General features: G+C 35.9%; 2 protein-coding genes across 6 annotated transcripts in view; both read right to left on the bottom strand.

The window, feature by feature from the left end:
• The window catches only part of LOC145303648 (autophagy protein 5-like), a 35,163-nt gene extending 34,302 nt beyond the window's left edge, over positions 1-861 (bottom strand). The window contains exon 1 of the mRNA XM_080145206.1: positions 675-861. The gene's annotated coding sequence lies outside the window, so the exon portion shown is untranslated. The remainder of the gene's footprint in view (positions 1-674) is intronic.
• Positions 1-20,040, bottom strand: part of LOC145303651 (uncharacterized) — a 637,407-nt gene that overhangs the window by 461,948 nt on the left and 155,419 nt on the right. The window lies entirely within an intron of this gene.

Below are 20,040 nucleotides of genomic sequence, written 5' to 3'. Positions count from 1 at the left end.
GAAAATTCAAAATGGCGCCCGACTCTCTCTTTAACACGGTAAGTTTGGGAAAAGGTGTTATAAATAAAAAAAAAAAAACTAGACAAAATACTGTTGAAAACTCGCTCAATATGTTACCGTGACAAGGTTTACATATATTCTGTGGGTTTTTAATAGTATTTTGTCTAGTTTATTATTTATAACATCTTTTCCCAAACTTACCGTGTTAAAGAGAGAGTCGAGCGCCATTTTTAATTTTCCAATACATCGGGAAATACTGTATGTTTTTCGAGCTGAATAAACATGTTACATTGAATAAAAACACAAAAAATATATCCAGTTTGGCAGAAAAGTAACTTATCTTGCCTTTGATAATATTTATTTGTTATATATTTGTGAATCTATGTGTACAGTAATACAAACCCAAAATTCCTATCTAAAAATAGCACCGACCATAAACTGCAGAAGTACCCAATAATCTATTCTATTAATAAATAAATAAAATAAACAGCAATAATTCAATGTGTATTTATCAAAGTTACGAATAGGCGAGAAACACATACGAGTGCTTGTCTGTTAATTTTATTATTACGTTTATTCTTTGAAGTGGAGAAGCTTGCTTTTCTGACAAAGTAAATGAATGATTAAAAATAAATAAAAGAGAAAAGACGATATGTTGAGTTTCAAATAAATACCTCAAAAGTTGTAAGTTGCGTTTGCTATCCGACCGATGTACTACATTTCTTAAATCATAACATCAATTATACGTTTAAAGAGCGTGTATGTTAGAAGACATTGAAGATAGAATTATTATAATTTAGTAATGAAAACAGAAACTTTCTTCTTCCTGTTTTGTGAACGAGAGTTACATCCCTTGCTATTACGGTGTTGGTAGCAAAAGGTTTTCTGTTAAAAATGACCCAGATACCTTTTGTTCATTTTTTATTTTTTATTTATTTATTTATTTATTTATTTATTTTTAATGGAAATCGGTCGAAAGATGATCGTTACAAAAGCCAGAAAATACCTATTAACCTTAGTCTTGAAAAGACCAAGGTATGCGGAAAACAATTAGCAGGAAGAGAGTTCTACAAGCCTTCAGTTCTTGGAAAGAAGCTACTGGAATAGGAAGCTATATTACAATGAGGTATCAAGACAGCGACTTCGTGGAGATCACTAGACTAACGAGTCAAACAAGCTAGAACAAAATAAGCAGAGAATAAATCAGACGATTCTGAAGAACACATACCTTAATAATATTTATAGAAAAACTGAAACCAGCAATATCATGTTTATAAGAAAGTGGGTACAAATTTAAAAAAAAAAAAAAAAAAAGGATGAGGCCAATAAAATTACATATATATTTATGGCTCTTATTAAGAACCCTAAAATGTTACACAGATTCACAAGCCGAAATATGCAAACTATACTTCATGCATAGTTTGATAGTAGATGTGTAGAGATAGAGAATAGCCTCGAATGTTAGAAAATGTTTAGAGTGATAGAGGGAACCGACTTTACAAGAAGAAGAAAGAGCAATGGATCTAATATATGGACTCCAAGAAATATTTGATGAGAAAAAAATGACCCAGAAATTTCAGAGCTGATTTCTCATCAAGAGCAGAGCCACCCATTTATGTCTTTTGCAGTTGTGGGGAAAATGTAATTTTCTTCTTTCTTTTTTTTTTTTTTTACAAAGGCATCACCACTTATTAAGGCCAAGAGACCACTCGAGGTAAACGTTTAAAGAGTGTACAGTAGTCAATTGGATAATATAGTAATCGTTTGTAATGGAAATTCGGTAAATTTGTTAACAAGTGGAACGGCTCATTAAGAACTTGTTTACATTGAACGTGAAGACAATCATATTGTAGTCAGCTGGAAAGCAGGCAAACAGAAGACAGTTCCACAGGCGTGCAGTTCTAAGAAAGAAGCTTTGTTCATGGAATCTATGTTTAGGTTTTGGCACAGGTAAAGAGTGGGGGAAATTATTGATAATACTTTCAGCTAGACAAGTGTTTTTCGTGAAATTTTTGCGAGGGGGGGGGACCATAGATTGGAGCTCAGACAAGCATTTGCCATGAAAATAACGATAAAGCAAAGACAGACTCGCAACATCTTTTCTGTGAGAAAGAGAGGGGAGAGAAAAGGGCATCCCCTACTAGGCTACAAAGTCTATTTTAAACTCTATCAAGGCAGGATAAGTCCTTTCTAGCAACTCCTGCCCAGATGTGGCAACAGTACTCCATCCTTGGACATATCTGGCTCTTATATAGATAGAGAATTGCATCAGCAGTAAGATATCTACTGGATCGATAGAAGGATCCCACCATTTTTCCAGCGACCTTGGCAACGGATTTGATGTATATGTTCCATTTCAGATCAGGAGTAAAAGTCAAGCCGAAAAGCTTGTCAAAACATGAAGCCTCCTCGAGACGAGAGCCATTCATTTCAATTGATGCCAGATGGGGATCAGAGTGATGATGATTTAAAGATAGAAGCTTGGTTTTAAATGCATTGAAAGTAACGAGCCACTCCTTTCCCCATTGTACCACGTGCTCAAGATCAGAGGAGAAAGAATCGGAGAGAACTTGGTTGTTTACAGCCTTAGATGTGCTACCATAGATAGTAGTGTCATCCGCATAAATGTCTACAAATGATGTAAGGATGTGATTTGGAAGATCATTAATGTAAATCAGGAAGAGAATTGGGCCCAAGATGGAACCCTGAGGGATTCCAGCATTAATACTGTGAGCTTCTGATTTCTGCCCATCAACTACTTATGAACCTATCAGAGAGAAATGATTTGATAATTGAGAAGACATTTCAATCAATACCATAGCTGGAGATCTTATGAAGTAAACCATTATGCCATACCCTATCAAAGGCTTTTGATATGTCAAGAGCAATTGCTCTAGAAAGGTTGCCTCTGTCGAGAGATTTGCTAATCCTATGAAACTGTAAGCACATCTGCTGTAGATCTGGCAGAATGGAAACTATATTGTCTGTCACTAAGAAAGTTATTTTTGCTGAGATGGTTGATTACTTCTCTATTTTACACAGATTCCAGCAACTTACTCATGGCGCACAGGAGACTTATTGGCCTGTACTGAGAGGGAGATAACCGATCACCTGAATTCTTAAATACAGGGCATACAGATGAGGTTTTCCAGGGTGTTGGGAAGCACTTCTCCTTAAGGCAACGCTTAAACAGTTTTGTCAGTATGGGGGAAAGTTCTGGTTGAAGCTTATTCAACACTATAATTGGAATGCCATGAAGCCAGTTGCTTTACTGGAATCAAGTTTCTTGATTAGCTTGGCAACATCACGTACAGATATTTGTATGTCACATAGTGTGTTTTCTGATACAGAAGGAAATATTGGGGGTTGGTGGCCTTGGTCGCAAAAATAGAAGTAGCTGCAAAGTTCTTGGCAAATAGTTTGGGTTTGTCTGATGCTGACGAGATTATCTCAGGTCCATTGATGATGGTTGAGATAGACCACATACTTCTGTTTAGGATTCTGTTTGCTATTTGCCAAAACTGGTGAGAACCAAGCTGCTGCTCAGCTACTTTGGACTTGATGGACTGAGAATACAACTCTCTCGCGTTCTTTATTACTTTTTTACAATGGTTGTTGGTAGTCCTGAAAGTGGCTTTAGTCTCAGTACATCTATTACGTTGGAAGCAATGGAAAAAGTGATTTCTGTGTGCAGTGGCAGCAGCACATTCTGGAGAGAACCATGGCTGGTTGTTAGGTTTTTTCTGGAACTTTTTTGAGGGTATGAAACGGTCTATACCTACAATTAACCATTCCATCAGCTCTGATAATATAGAGGACACATCCTTTTCAAACATGGAATGCAGAGGTAGATCTGATATAAATGTATGGAAGCTATCCCAGTCAACCATAGAGTATCGATATACTGTACGATGGAGAGGTACATCTGAAGACTTATTACATTTCATTTTTATCTTAACTGATACAACAGAGTGGTTAGAAGATCCCAGTGGAGACAGAATGGAAGATGAACATAGCTCAGGGCAAGTTGTGAGAAAAAGATCTAAGAGACTTGCTACTGGCTGCCAGTGTCATGCACACGGATGGGTTCGTGAATAATCTGAGTGAGGTTATAAGCAATGGAGAAATAGTGACAGAACCTCTCCTCATCATCGGTCTTGTTTGAGTGGGTTAACTATTCCACATTGTGAACATTGAAGTCTCCACATACGTGAAGGATAAACAGATAGGACATGGTCAATTTTTTCAGATATGCTTTTAAAGATAGTAACTCCGCTATTGTGGGGGTGATAGAGAGCAAATATAAATGCAGTAGTGTGAGCAAGTGCAACCAGGAAGCACATACAGGGTAAGTTAGGATCTTCTCTTGAGATGTCCCTACCACATGGAAAGCCATCTTTAATGTAGGCCCATATTTCATGCCCATGGCAATCTTGGGGGTCAGATTTGGAAGTTAAGTTAGAGTATCCTTTAATTACAAACTCATCTAGGGAAATAGTCTGTCTAATGCCAGTTTCGCTTAGGAATAATAGGTATGGTTTAGTCTCTTGTGATTAGATTTCAACCTCCCAAAAACCTTTCATTTTTACAATTGTAAAACAGCATATACAATATGGCTCACACACTAGTAAGCATCACAGAAAAGAACAGCCACACAACAGTGAATTATCAAAGAGGAAATTTGATTATTTCTGCATTGAAAAATGATTAAAGATTTAATGTAAAGAAATATACCGTTTATACCTCAGCATATTGTGATTTTATTTTTATTTATTTAATTTTTTTAAAATCTTATTTACCCCAAACGAGGCATTTTTTTTTTTTTTTAATTACATTTTCACCCCAAACAAGGCACATTGCCACTTTGGTGTAGGGGGCTATTATCAGGGGCAACAACTACTGGGGTACTATGTTGGGATTTGGGCAGCAAGATGTTGGTTCACATTACACTTGAACTTCTGCATGTCAGTACAGTTGGGGAAGCAGGGACCTGGAATGGAATTCCAGAGTCTAGCGGTTCTGGGGAAGAAACTACTGGAGTAGAAAGATCTTTTACATCTAAGGATCTCTACTGTGTAGGGGTGGGATTTAGGTACCTGTCGGGTTTGTCGAGAGTGTCTACGTCGTGGGGGCACAAGTGTCTGCAGTTCACCAGAGCATTCACCATTAAAATACTTGTAGAACAGGCAGAGGGATGCAACATTTCGTCGATGGGACAGAGGCTGAAGCTTAGATACCAGTTCATGGCCTATTAGATTGGCGACTCTCTTTTGAACCTTGTCAAAGAGCGAGAGACTAGTAGCAGATGCACCAGCCCAAATGTGACAGCAATACTCCATACATGGGCCTTATAGAGGTACAGGATACTTTCGGGTGTTAGTAGTTTTCTACCATGGTAGAGAGAGCCTACCTTCTTTGTAGCGGCCCTGGCAATACCTTCAATGTAATTGTTCCAATTCATGTTTCCTGTGAACGTTAGGCCAAGCAGTTTGAAAGATGTACTCTCAGATAAAGAGTCACTGGCCATTGCTATTGGTGGCAGAGAAGGTTTCTTGTAATTATTTAAGGAAACCAGTTTAGTCTTGGCAGCATTGAATGTGAACATCTATTTTTGTCCCCATTCCACCACAGATTGGAGGTCATCCTCTAGTGTTTTTTGCCATTTTTTTCGATATGTGTTCATTTGTTTTCCTGTCTTGCCTGTTATAGAGTGTGGTGTCGTCAGCATATATACCCATCTCAGAAGCAATTTTGTCAGGGAGGTCATTTATGAATATTAGGAACAATAGAGGTCCAAGGATACACCCTTGAGACACTCCCGCATTTATATCATATTGTTTAAATGTACGACCGTCGAGGACAACCTGGATTTTTCTCTTATCTAAGAAGGATTTAATTATGTTAAGTATTCTACCAGTGATACCGTATGATCTAATTTTTCTGAGGAGACCCTCATGCCATACCCTGTCAAAAGCCTTAGATATATCTAGAGCTACCGCTCTGCCTTCCCCCGCTTTGTCCAGTGAATGGTATATACGTTCAGAAATTACAGTGAGGATGTCTGCTGTGGAATGGGCTTGTCTAAATCCATATTGTTTGTCAGTCAGAAGTTTAGCATCTGTAAGGTGATGGACTAGAGCATGGTAAATTATAGTCTCAAATATTTTGGCGAAAAGTGGGAGGAGGCTAATGGGGCGATAATTTGATGGGTCAGTTATTTCGCCAGAATTCTTGAATACTGGTACCACAGAAGTAGTTTTCCAACAGCCTGGAAAGCAAGATTCATTAAGGCATTTGTTGTAGAGTTTGGAGAGAACTAGAGCTACTTCGGCTGAGCACTTTTTTAATAGCACAGCTGGGATGAGATCGAGTCCACATGCTTTTGAAGTGTCAAGGTTTTTTATGATAGCATGAACCTGAGCAGGGGTGATTTTTAGATCGTCTAGCGTGGCGTCTGTCCACAAAGAAAAGTCAGGTAGGGGGTGGTTGGAAGGGTCCAGTGTGGAGTTTGAGGCAAACCGACTGGCAAGCATATTAGCCTTCTCGGTTGCTGAGCAAACAACCTTGTGATTGTTGGTTAGTAGGGGAATTGTTGATTGCCCATTATTTACTACACTGTTGTAGATTTTCCAGAAGTTACGAGTTCCTAATTTTTGTGCTTCGATGCATTTTTTAGTGGTTTCAGTAAATTCTCTCTTAGCTGTCGCTATTTCTTTCTTAACGTTACTTCTAGCTTCTATATACTTCTGTATATTTAAACTGGACTTATGGCAGTTAAATCTGCGATAGGCATGCTGCCTTTGAGCAATGGCAGTTGCGCAAGGAGAGTGGGGCTTGCTATAAAATTTCCGAATGGGAACATGTGCTTCAATTGCCGTTTTGAACCATTCAATGGTTTCATTTGCACACTGTTCAGCAGGAAGAGAAAAATATTTCCCCATAGGACATCTCTGATAAGATCTCTGATGGCTTCCCAGTCAGCCTTTTTATAATATCCCGTTGTTTTGAGCACTGGCTCTTCAGTTTTGGGTCTAGAGTTTAGGGCGATTTCGACCATTATCACTGCATGATCAGCATTCCCGTGTGGGCTGTTAGCATTTGTTATACAATCCTCGGGAACTGTGGTCAGAAACAGATCAAGAAGTGATGCGTGTTGTTCTTGCTGGTCAAGGAAACCGGTTGGAAATCTAACCATTTGTGATAGGCAGTGAGATATAGAGAAGCTATGTGTTGTGCTGCCCACTGCATCTGTGTAAGTAGAGAATCCAAGCCAGTTTTTGTGGTGGACATTAAAGTCACCAAATACATGTACTTGTGTGCTAGTGTCGAGGGAGAGTGTTGTGTCTATGCTGTCAGAGACTTTGTTTATCATGGTGCAGTCCTGGGTCGAGTGAGAGCAGTAGAGAAAATAAAGTAGCTGTTATGTTGCATGTTTAGTCTAAAGCACATAAAGGCTTGATCGTCTGATTCTAGGTTTGTTTCTCTAGTCAAGGAGAGGGTGTTACGAATGTAACATTGAATGTAATATTGAAACTTTGACGTAAATGGCTACTATTTAGGACCATATCTATAGGGACATTATGTAGGGAGTTGATTCATATTACACTTACGCATGTCAGTACGGTCAGGGGAGCAGTAGACTGGAAGAGAATTTCAAAGTCTAGCAGTTCAAAAGAAGAAAACTATTATAGTAGAAGGCTCTCCAACATCTAAGGATCTCTACAGTGAAGAGATGGGATTTTGCTACTTGTTGGGTTAGTCGAGGATATTTATATTGAGGAAGAATAAGTACTACGAGTTTGTCAGAGCACATTTTATTAAAATACTTGTAATACAGACACAAGGATGCAACATTGCAGCGATGGTTCAGCGGTTGGAGTTTAGTTGATAGTGCAGGACTTATTAGAAACTGTTTTTTGGACCCTGTCTAAGAGCGAGAAACTTGTGGTAGATGCATCAGCCCAAATGTAGCAACAATAATCCATGCATGGGCGAATGGTGGTTTTGTAGATACGGTCAGATGTAAGTAATTTTGCAATGTCTTCAATGTATTTATTCCAATTCATATTGCCCACGACTGTTAAGCTGAAGAGTTTGAACAAAGAGCTTTCAGGTAGCATCTTATTAGTCAGTGGTTGAGAAGGTTTCTTGTAATTTTTAAAGGAAAGAAGTTTAGTCTTAGCATAAAATTATCTAATAAATTTCATCTCATTGATAATTTACGTCAAAATAAAATCAATTTGATTTTTTTTGTTGTTTGGTTATGTGCAAACTTCTTTATTTTGTGTATAGATTATTATCAAGTTGTCCCTTATAGGAATTGATATGGCAGTATTTTTTTACTATACAAAAATAAGTTTTCCTTTATTGTTCAAGTTCCCCAAGCTAAATGTTTCTGTTATGCAATCAATCAACTTTCATCAAATTGTAGATAGTTAAATACATTGTGGAATTTGCCTCATTTCGAAACATTGGAGATCTTTACTACTTTTAAAAATGGAAAATATAATAACTAGCATGGGTACCATGCTTTAGCACTACCTGAGAGCCTATCTTTCAAACTCCCAACTAACATTCATAGGCAACATGAATTGGAACAAATACATTGAGGACATTGTCAAGGCCGCTGCAAAGAAGGGAGCTCCACCTACTGTGCTAGAAAATTACTCACACCAGAGAACATCTTATATCTTTACAAAGCCACAATTTTTCATAGCATAGAGCATTGCTTCCACATATGGGCTGATGCATTTACCACTACTCTCTAACTCTTAGACATGGTCCAAAAAAGAGTTTTAAATCTAATAGATCCTGCACTGTCAGCCAAGCTTTAACCTCTGTCCCATCACTGCAATGTTGCATCACTGTACCTGTTTTGGAAGTATTTTAATTGAATATGCTCTGATGAACCCATAGCACTTGTCCTCCTTAATGAAAATACCTCGACTCACCCAACAATGAGCAAAATCACACCTCTTCACTGTAAAGATCCTTAGATGCTGGGAAACCTACTATTCTGATATTCTTTCCCTGGAATGCTAGACTTTGGAATTCCATCCCTGTTTCCTGCTTCCCTGACAACTAATCTGCATAAGTTTAAGTGTAACTGCCCACAACTTCCCAATGTTCACCCCATTCGATGCAATAGTATTATGTGGTTGATGTAAAGAGGTTTTAAATGAATAAATCAATCAATGAGGTCCAGAATTTTCAGAATCTTCTTTTCCTTCCAACCATCTCTATCCTCCAAATGACGTCCAAAGTCTTCTACAAGTTGGTTGATGTAGGTGCAATAAAGTGTTTAAACTGATGTTTTAATTTTATGCATATATTTGGGTGGAGTAAACTCCAAAACTAATTAAGCAATCATTATAAATTTTTAAACATAGCTTTCAGGTGTCAATCAATTAATCAGGCAGAAAATTCTTCTCGCATTCTCTTTTCCCTCAAACTTTCTTTGTCAGACATTGCTGTTGGCAGATTCTCCAGAATCTTCTACAAGTTGATTAATGTAAGTGTGATGATGTCTTTTAACCGATTTATTAGCACAAAATGGATTCCATAGGAGAATGTTACTCACGTTCTGACTTACTTCTCCAGCGTTAACTAGCAAGCCAAAGCCTTTTCTCTTTTAGCAAGACTGAGATAAGAGGAAAGTGTCTAGATTAGAGTTTCTTGGTTGAGTGTTTCCTCCAGCCGATGAGCAATGCAACTCACAGAATATATATGCTATCATATAATAAATGAAGCTTTAATGATAGAAAAATTACTTGTCTTTTATTGGAGTGTAGTTAAATTCTAAGAGTGTATGTACATTATTTAAGCAGAGCACAAAGTGGATCTTGAGTATACTTTCAACAGTCTTGTAACTGTTTTTGGAGTCAGAATCTATTAATCTAAAACTTATTGTCTCGTTTTTGGTCTTGAAGTAATATTTTTTTATAGTTTTTTTTACATCAAGTGGCTCTATGCCTTGTCAGGAGTGATTTCCATTTTAAAAATGCTCCACTTTCTACTCTCCGGAAAAAGATAGGTTAGATTGGACTCTTAAACCTTAGTAGAGCAATTAGTATAAGAAAAGTAAAACTCTAAAATGACACAAGTTCTTCTTAGCTTATCACTGCTTGCAATAATCTTGTATTTCTCCTTGCCACTAATCTTAAGCAATGCTTATTCAGGATAAAGGCAGTTAAGGATCGCCTAATTCTTGCTTTATTATAAATTCCTTGCTGCATGCAATAAAATAGGACTCAGCTATTTACATTAATTTTTATTAAATTACTAATAATTAATTATACATAAGTGTTGATGTTCCCATGGTTACAGATGTAGACTGTAAAATCACATGTCAGGTTTGAGTTCTGTTTGAACACCACTATTGCTAATATCCTTGCAAAAGGTATGAATCCATATATTACGATGGTTGTTCCAAAAGAAAGGCCTCCTATTTTTTAACGCAAAAACTAAAACAATGAAGAGCTACAAAGACAGGAATGGTACCATTAAAACGAGCAACCTTTTGTGCTCTAGAATTTATTTTTCTATACAGTTACCACTATTTTCTATGCTGACAGCAACTGTATCAGTTTTGTGAATGTTCGACAGGTGCCAGTGAATGTTGAGTAGTTCAGTTTTTTCCATATCGACAATGACACATTTCTGCTTTTGATGCACGTCCATGGTAAGAGTTGCTTTCTTAGAGTCTTCCATCGTCAATATCTGCAACAGAGAGATGAAAATTTTAGGTCATGAATGGCTAACTTCAGTCATCATAACAATGCAATTTGCTATCCCCTCTGATTCATCAATACGGAATAAAAAAAATAGGAGGCATTACTTTCAAAACGTCCCTTGTGTAACTCCTGTTTACGGATTAAAATAATAGAGTGGACTAGAATCTAAAGCCTTATTAGGAGCTATTAGTCCAAGAATAAATCTGAAAAATAATATCACTATTTCCAGTTGCTTTAGACTGTTTTCTTTATACATTAAAGCATTGTCGGATTAGAAGAAATTGTGGCTACATTATTATCGTATAGTGAGTTATCAACATATCTCTGAGTTAAGTAAAGACAACTATAACTGTTTCCCATTCCACGTTAACATACACTATATCAGTTTAAAGATGACATCAGACATGATTGCAAAACAATTTTTTTTTAAATAAATGAACAAAAAAAAATGTTTTTAATCAAAAAAAAAAGAAATAATTTTTTTAAAAATTTAAAAAGAAAAAAAATAATTTTAAAAAGGAAAGAAAAAAAGAATTTAAAAAGTAATTTAAAAAAGAATTTAAAAAGAAGAAAAAAGAAAAAATAATTTTAAAAAGAAGGAAAAAAAGAAATAAATAATTAAAAAAAAGAACTAAAAAGAACTTTTTAAATAATTTTTAAAAAATAATTACAAAAATTATTTTAAAAAAGAAGAAAAATAAAAAAGAATTTTAAAAAAGAAAAAAAAAAATGAAGCAATTCACTCCTTTATTATCATAGACTAACGGGTTACTTAACATTACCGCTGGGTGATGAATACCAAAACAGAAGAGTTAAAGGTTCTTATTTAGAATTAAACCTATTTTAAAACTAAATTGCAGAAAAATATTTATGATGTATGTACTCGTCACAGAACGAAGATGTCATATTTAAAAAATCACGTAAACTAATCAAACATTTTTTCTTTATATAAATAAAATCATTGTTTTTACAATTTTTTGCAATTTTAATAGTAAATTGTAGCCATTATAGGTCTGATTTTTATCTCGATAGTTCGAATTGAGTTGTCTCCCCTTATTAATAAAACATGGCCGATCAAAATGTAATGTATCGCTTTCTCATTAAATTTGATTTTCTTAGTTAAAAACTACTTGGTCAATTTATATGATTTTTGGAATATGATATCTTCATTCTATGATGAGTATGCACATTATAAAGTATTTTTTAAACATTTTTCTGTATTTTTTAAAATATTTTAAAATATAGGTTTAATTCTGAATAAGCACCAAGTTAAATTAAATGTTACCATCCATTTATATTTCCAGTGAACTACAGACTGGAGATAATTTTCTTTTGGCTAGAAAGGATCTAATTATATTAAATACAAAATAATTTTCATGAGAAAACCTTCATACTAGACATAGTCAAAAGCATTGCATACATCAAGCTCTACTGTTTTAGTTTCATCAGTCTTCTCCAGTGTGTGGTATATGTGTTCAGAGATATCTGTTAGGATATCTGCTATAAAACGAGTTTGCCTAAATCCATACTGTTGGTCAAAGAGAAGTTTAGTATTAATGAGGTGATGTACCATCACAGGGTTAATTAAAGATTTTAGCAAAGAGCGGAACTGATGGAGGCGATAATTTTGTAGGTCAGTTCTTTCATCAGAATTCGTGAACACTGGTACCACAAAGGCAAGTTTCCAGCTATCAAGGAAGCAAGATTCAGTAAGTCATTTATGTAGATTTGGAAAAGACAGAGACCAGCTCAGCAGAGTATTACTCTAGATTTTGATTGGGTCTAACTTTTTTTTATGAAAATTTTGATTGGCTGTTATTTTTTTGCTAGGACAAGTTTTATTGGCTGTTATTTTTTTATGAAAAATATTATGATTACATCTGTTATGTATCTATATATTAATCGAATAGCGTGTGTTATTTATTTTGTGTGTCATGGACTTCCATTTCTTGTAAAAAATAATTTTACCAAGAATTCTTCATAAGTTTTGGTTTAGGTTTTGATTATAACTGATGGAACTCCAGTAATCTATTATTTTATAAATAATTTTATCAAGAATTCTTCATAAGTTTTGGTTTCGATTATAGTTGAAGGAACTCAAGTTATATATATAAATATATATATATATTTTTTGCATAAGTTTTGGTTTTGGTTTCGATTCAAGTCATATGGATATATTTTTTTTATTTTTGAGATCATAACTTTATAATATATAAAAATCGATAGAACATTTACTCTACAATAATATATACGAAATCTGCAAGAATTAAAATATCATATTTAAGCGTATTTTATGACCGGGCTATGCCTGGCGTCCCTGCTTCATGACTGAGACAATTTTTATTTTTGTACCTTTTCTCCACGTTAAAAAACGACCCTGGTGTCTAACTCTGTCCCATGGGGAGGCATTGTAAATAGGTACAATAATATTAGAGCGTCTCTATTTATGCTGACTATCTACAAAATGCCAACATCAATATATTACATATGAATGAGTCCCCTGTGGAATTTCCACGTCTCACTAGTTTTTATAATTTCATTAAAATAAAAAAAAACTTATAATTCTTGCTCACATTATTACATAATCTATAGATCGATAGATAGATAGATAAACATATACATAGATAGATACACCGTTAATTAGATAAACTGATAGATAGACAAATAACAGATAATTTACTCTTCTGCTCGGCCAACTATTTAACATATTAACATGGTTTGTTATAGAATTTGTGATGGAATTCTTCGACCAAACCCTGAACGTTTGAGACTTTTACAAATGCCCCCCCCCCGCTTCTAATTCTGAAAAGGTGCCACAGTATGTTTGCTTACTATGCCAAATAGATACCTAATTATTCATCCAAAATTCGTCCACTGGTAGAAAATAAACAATTTCCGATACCTCCCATGGTTGTAAACTCTTTCAAAAAACCCAAGAAAGATATTGCCAAACCATCTGTAAAAGTTATACATGATTAACTACGGTTTGTCATTGAAACTGATGCTTCAGAAAAGGCAATCGGAACGACCCTTACAAGTTGAGAGACCTGTAGTTCTTTTTTTTTTTGTCATTAAACCCCTTTGAGTACGGCACAATCACGTTGACACACCGGTTCTCGCCACATCACTGAAGTTAAGCAACGTTGAGCCTGGCCAGTACCAGATGGATGACCATTTGGGAAGGCCAGGTGCTGTATGTACCTTCTTAGAAGGTTGGGCGTGGGGCAGCACCCTCACCCTGTAAAAAGAACTCCTCGCTACAAAAACATCTACAAAAGTTGTAGATGGCCTATTCCCCTCCAGGGGCTCAAGGGCTATAGATTGATGGAAACCCCTTTGAAACGTAACTTCATATAGTAAAAAAAGAAGTGTATGCTATTGTCAAATGTGATCATAAATAGAAAGATCTCATTGCTAGGAAACACTTTACTATTATTACGGATTAGCGAGCGGTATCTTTCATGTTTAAAACTGCTAATCATGGAAAAATTTTAAATAATAAAATTATACGAAGGAAAATAGAGCTTCTTCCCTTTCCATATGATATAAGACACGATCCTGGGAATGAAAATGTTGTTGCTGATACATTATCCCAAACATGTTTTGCTGCTGCTGCTGCTGCTGCTGCTTCTTCCTTGGAGGAACTAAAATCACTCAATTCTTTGATACATCCTGGAGTACAACGATTTTGGCATTTTGTAAGGTCACAAAATATGTCGTCATATTCAATCGATGAAGTCTGGTGTGTGATATCTGAATGTACTACTTATGCAAAAATAAAACCTCAATTCTTCAATTCTCCTAATAATATTCTCTTAGAAGGGAATTTCACAATTAAAGTGGGAATATTACTCTTGGAAAAGAAATTCTATTTCTGTTTTTTATGGAAGTCACTCCAAACAAGACATGAAGTCACTTGATGTAAGGAGTTAAAACAAAAGGTCAAAATCTAGTCAATAATAAGTATTAGATTAAATAGATTCTGACACAGAAAAAAGCAATTCTTCCCTCTCTATCAGAAACATCAGTCATGAAACGTGAGGACTTGTCGTAGCCCCGACGCATGCGCGTTGAATCTACTCCAAAACAAAATAATGGCGCGCTGCCTCAACAGTAAAACCCAGTTGCGCGCGCGTGGATGTATAAACATCGTTTCAGCTGTGCATACATTTTCTTTGCACACCCACGCAAATTCGGTAGTTCTTAAATGAAATTTCAGTTATTCGTACGGACGTCATCTAAGGCATCTTACATCATAAGAATGTTATTCTTTTCATCCAATCAAATTACAAGGAAAGGAAACTTTTTAAAATGTTTTTTCTGAATGCCTCTCTGAATGCATTTTTCGCCCACATCGAGGTCGACCTTTTGAACACCATGGCGTAAACATCAACATCAACATCGACCCGTCCACGTTTGGACGTTAAACACGCACGCGCCACAACATTTAATTCCTCCACATGGATACGGACTTGCAACCCTAATGGACTTTGCATTTTTTTATTCCTCTTTTCTATCTCCCCACTAAGTAAGCGGTGGGCTTTTTATATTTTAATTCTTTGTAAAAAGATTGGTTATTTCTAGCCAAGAACTCTTACTTGTCTCCTTCAGAACATTCAATTAATTCAGTTGAAGACTTTCCTGGATTATTTCAATACGTAAAAAAAACCATTCAATTACTTATCACATATTATAGATCTTTTTATACCTCAGTTGAGGAACTGTCTTTTTATTACATGGAAAAACATTGAATTATCTCAGTCACAGACCAAGAAGAAACTTTCGTATCCTCTCTTTTCATTTATAATCTTTTATAAAAAAAATAAATTTTGTAAATAATTTATCCATTCGTCTCAATCATCTTTACATGATATTATTCTCTTTGCTTGCTTGTTTCAACACCATTTTACACTTGATTCTTCTTTTGACTATTATCATTTCAATTCAACTCTGACACTTGATTTATTATTATTTTTGAGTTTGTGACATCAACACGCCGGGGATCTGCAGGGCCCGCAACAGACTAAAGGACAAAATAAGGGGAATCAGGAGTTACAATTCTACTGAGAAGGAAACATTACTGTCAGATTACTTCCAGAAAAACATTGCTCCTTTGAAAATATTACTCTTTAGCATTGGTAATCTTGTTTTTAACGTGACTGACTCTCAGTCATTGCCTTCTAGTATCGATTTGCAGAGGAAAATAAAAAGGAGAAATAAAGTTTTCATCTTTTGAAGAATCATATAGAATAATACAGTTTGGGATGAACTTATAGATACTAGGACATGACTTGATTAGCCAATTGATTGGCTCCGGTTTCTTTGATCTCCAGTTCTTGTTCCCGGCCTTCACTCCTGCTGTTTTTTAACTTATCAATCTAAAACTGGCCCTGTTGGTGGGGCATTAGAATATGCTGACTGACCCCCTGCAGAGGGTAAAAGTCCCTCAATGGGGGTCCTGGATATGACCTTAAACTATATCCGATGGTGAGGCCCCAGCTTGCGGGCTCGGGGGAGTGTGGAGCCACCCTTTAATTACCATTGCTCCCAGGTCCACTCTGACCCAGAGTGGTAGTACCTGTTAGGGTCCCAACTATGGGTTAAATAGAAACTGACTTGCAAAAAACAAATATATTCTATTAAAAAAATTTTCTTCAAAATCACCGGATTCGGCATGAAAAGGATTGATATGCCGTAAAACAAAAACAACCAACCAACCAATCTAAAACGTTTTTCTGAAAAAAAAAAAAACGTCAAAATTAAAGTAAACAGAAACTGCTTCAGCCTAAACTTCAACTTGGATCACCGCTTTCATTTTTCAACTTCTCAGACATGAGACCACAAGTAATTATAATTGAAGAACCAAATTTGATGTAATTTTTCATCTCAAGCTAAACAAAACAGAGTTAGCTGTCTATTCAGTAATCCAATAAAACAAAGTAATTGCCCCAAATCAACATTTATTGCATGCATAGATCAAGATTAGGTCTGTTATACAACATATCAATTATTTTTGGGTTATTTAATGCCGAATGTCAAATGTAATTCTATAGGTAGGATAATATATTCCTAGAATATATCATTCTTTAACATTTGTGTTCTACTTTTATTTCAACATGACTGATCCTCAATTATCGCCTCTTGGTATCAATTTGGGGAGAAAATAAAAAGGAAAAATGCTTTCATTTTTTTGAAAAATCGTATAGAATACAGTTTGGGATGAACTTATAGATATTAGAGCATGACATGACCAGCCAATTGATTGAAACTGTATTATCATCTGCACCCTGAAAGGGATTAAAAAAATAAAATCCAGACATTTAGCTGTATCATCTGCGATAAATTCATATTTGAGTAATGTAAATTATTTAGAGTGAAATAGGTTTGGGCGATATTCTTAAACAACTTAGTGTTACTTAAAAAACATTCAAGCAGCAATTTAAAACTATGACGTGCCTTATATAAGTTTCCAGACTTTTTTCATATGGCCACTTTTATTGATTGTACACACATGAAACTAGTCTCCTTCGAGGTAATCTCTGGCTGCAATGCGCTCGTTGTACCATTTCAACAACTTCTAGAATGCCCATGGAAGTCCTCTTGTGTGAGCATGTTAATGACCCTCATCACAGGTTCTTTTATCTCCTAAATTATCTCATAACGAAAGCCTCTAAGGTTTTTCTTGAGCTTAAGGAATGACCAAAAGTTACAAATAGCAAGGTCTGGACTATAGAGAGGGTGAGGAACTGTCTTGATGCCCATCTTGGTCAAATAGTTTGTGGCAAGAATGGAGTTGTGAACTGGTGCATTGTTCTGGTGAAAATGCCACTGACCCAATTTGAAGAGTGCTAGCCTCTTCCGGTTGAATCACTTCCTGAATTCTCTTTAAACCTCAACTTCCTTGACAGTCTGTCCAGTGGGAACCCAGTGCATATAGATCATGCTTGTGCTGTCAAAAAAAAAGAATCATTATAAATTTCTGGTTGGCTTTGCTCTGTCTAACCTTCTTGGGTCTGGGAGAGCCAGCATGCTTCCACTGGGAACTCTGTCTCTTGGTCTCTACGTCATAGCAGTAGATCCAGCTTTCATCGTAAGTCACCAGAGTATCAGGAACTGTGGGATCTGAATTGATTAGCTCGACCATCTCCCTGTTGTTATGACGTCTTCTTTCTGATCTCTGAACACCCTTGGGACAAATTTTGTGCATATTTTCTGCCTCTTCAGTTCCTCACGAATTGTGTGTACAGTTCCCACACTGACATCAAACTGCACTTATTGTCGCTATAGACACACAACCATCCTTATCCATGAAATTTTTTATTTAGCCAATCAACTCTGATGTTTTAACTTCTTTACTCATCCCACACCTTTCATCATCCCTTATAGACACTCTGCCCTCCTTGAATCTCTTATGCCACTCAAAAATTGATGCTCAATTCATACATGATGGTCCAAAAGCAGTTTGAAGCATTCCATAAGTTTCTCTGACATTTTTTTCAAAGTTTAAAACAGAATTTTATTGCATATCGTTTTTCTAATGTGTCGTCACGTTCAGATTACATTTTTTAAATTCACCAGCTGTTGTAACCTAATTGACCTAAGGGAGCGTTTTGCTTCCCATTTAGGAGATCACACCTCCCAGGAACCTGTGGGAGACCGCATAACTATACTAAGATAGCTTAATAGATCCCGAGCAATGGCGGATATCCCAAGATTTGAATTGAAATATATAGATATAAATTGTTTTATTGTTTGAAAATCGGAGGTATATTTATTATTTGAGACAACAGGAAATGTGAGAATGTTAGAATAATCGACTGTACTTGTCGACCTAGAAAATCCTTCAGACTATGACTGTCTGAATGATAGGATGTGACCTCTTAAGGTCATGGGAATTGAATGTTGATTTTGGCCCCAGATTTCAAAAATCTCGACTATAAATCGAGCTGCACACACGCAATCTGCACTGTGTGTCATAATTTGATTGGCTTAGGAGACTTTCTACTCGGACCCCCCCCCCACTATATAATATTAACCCACTCGAAGATTAAGCAGATTTCCGTCTTGATTCAAAGGGGCACAGATTGTGTGGAGACTCGCTGTTCCCTGAAGACGTGATGAACGCGACCCTCCTCCGACCCGTCTGAGGCTATCTCTGAGGAGAAGAGAGATTTGAGACTTATAAAAACTTACTAAGAAGTGAACCATATATTTGTAAAAAAAAATCTGTAATATATTTTGTGAAAGTAGAATAGAATTCAAGCGTTTATTGTCCTTCTTACCTGCGTGAGTTGGTATGCTGAAAATGAATAATTATTCATTTTCAGCATACCAGATTCAATATGACGGCCTCTAGAAGTACAAGATGACATGAGCCAAGTTTTCGAAGATCCGGGACGTAACTTCATAAGAGAAGGTGTTACAGGTGGTGCCGTGACCTAAGGATATCGACCCGAAAAAGGGTGAGACTTAACATGTCGGATTTTTTTTGTTACCACAGACACAAAAACAAAGACAAAAAGAAAAAAAAAATATTTCCACAATGAACTAAGGAGAAAAAAAAGACTTAATAATAGAAAGAGACAGACAGACGGAGACGGTTGGAAAAAAAAGAGGGAAAGAAACTAAAGGAAAGTCCAGAAAGGCAAAAAAACAAAAAAAAACAAAGAAAAACTTGGAGACATTTCAGAAAAAAAACAAACAAAAGGAACCCTAAGGGAGAAAAGAACACTGAAAAACACAGAAAAACGCCCGTTTGAAAAAAAAAAAAAAAAAAAAAACGTTAAAAAAAAGAAAAGAAAGAGAGAAAAGGAGAACTTGAAACGCAGAGAGAGAGAGAGAGAGAGAGAGGAGAGAAATCGAAAAAACTTTTAAAAGTTGACTGCAAGTGGCGCGACAAATTAACAAAGAAGACAAAAAGAGAGAGGGAAAAGAAGAAACAGAAGAAATCACGGTAGGCAACATTTTTTTTCTCTGCTTGCTGTTTGTGCAATTTGGCTTCGTGATAGCAAGAGAGAGAGAGAGAGAGAGAGAGAAAGAAAGAGAAAGAGAGAGAGAAAGGAAAATTATGCATGTCCTTTTGCTTGTCGCTATGTAAGCTGTAAAACAATAGTACCAATAGTCACATTAGTAATCTAAGACAGTGTGGGGGTCGTCAGGCCTTTTTAGGAACTAACTTCCTCCACAAATAAATAAAAATAAAAAGAAGACTTACATGCAAAACAAACGGAGGTTTATTCACAGAAACCAACCATTAACAAATAAAATATAATTCTCTTTATAATGAGTTCAGAAGTCCTTTTTAAGT

Source organism: Euprymna scolopes, chromosome 19, assembly GCF_053919585.1.
Source record: "Euprymna scolopes isolate OS-2025 chromosome 19, ASM5391958v1, whole genome shotgun sequence".
Classification (NCBI taxonomy): Eukaryota; Metazoa; Mollusca; class Cephalopoda; order Sepiida; family Sepiolidae; genus Euprymna; species Euprymna scolopes.
The sequence above is the reverse complement of the archived record's forward strand: the minus strand, read 5'-3'. Positions and strand labels throughout refer to the sequence as shown.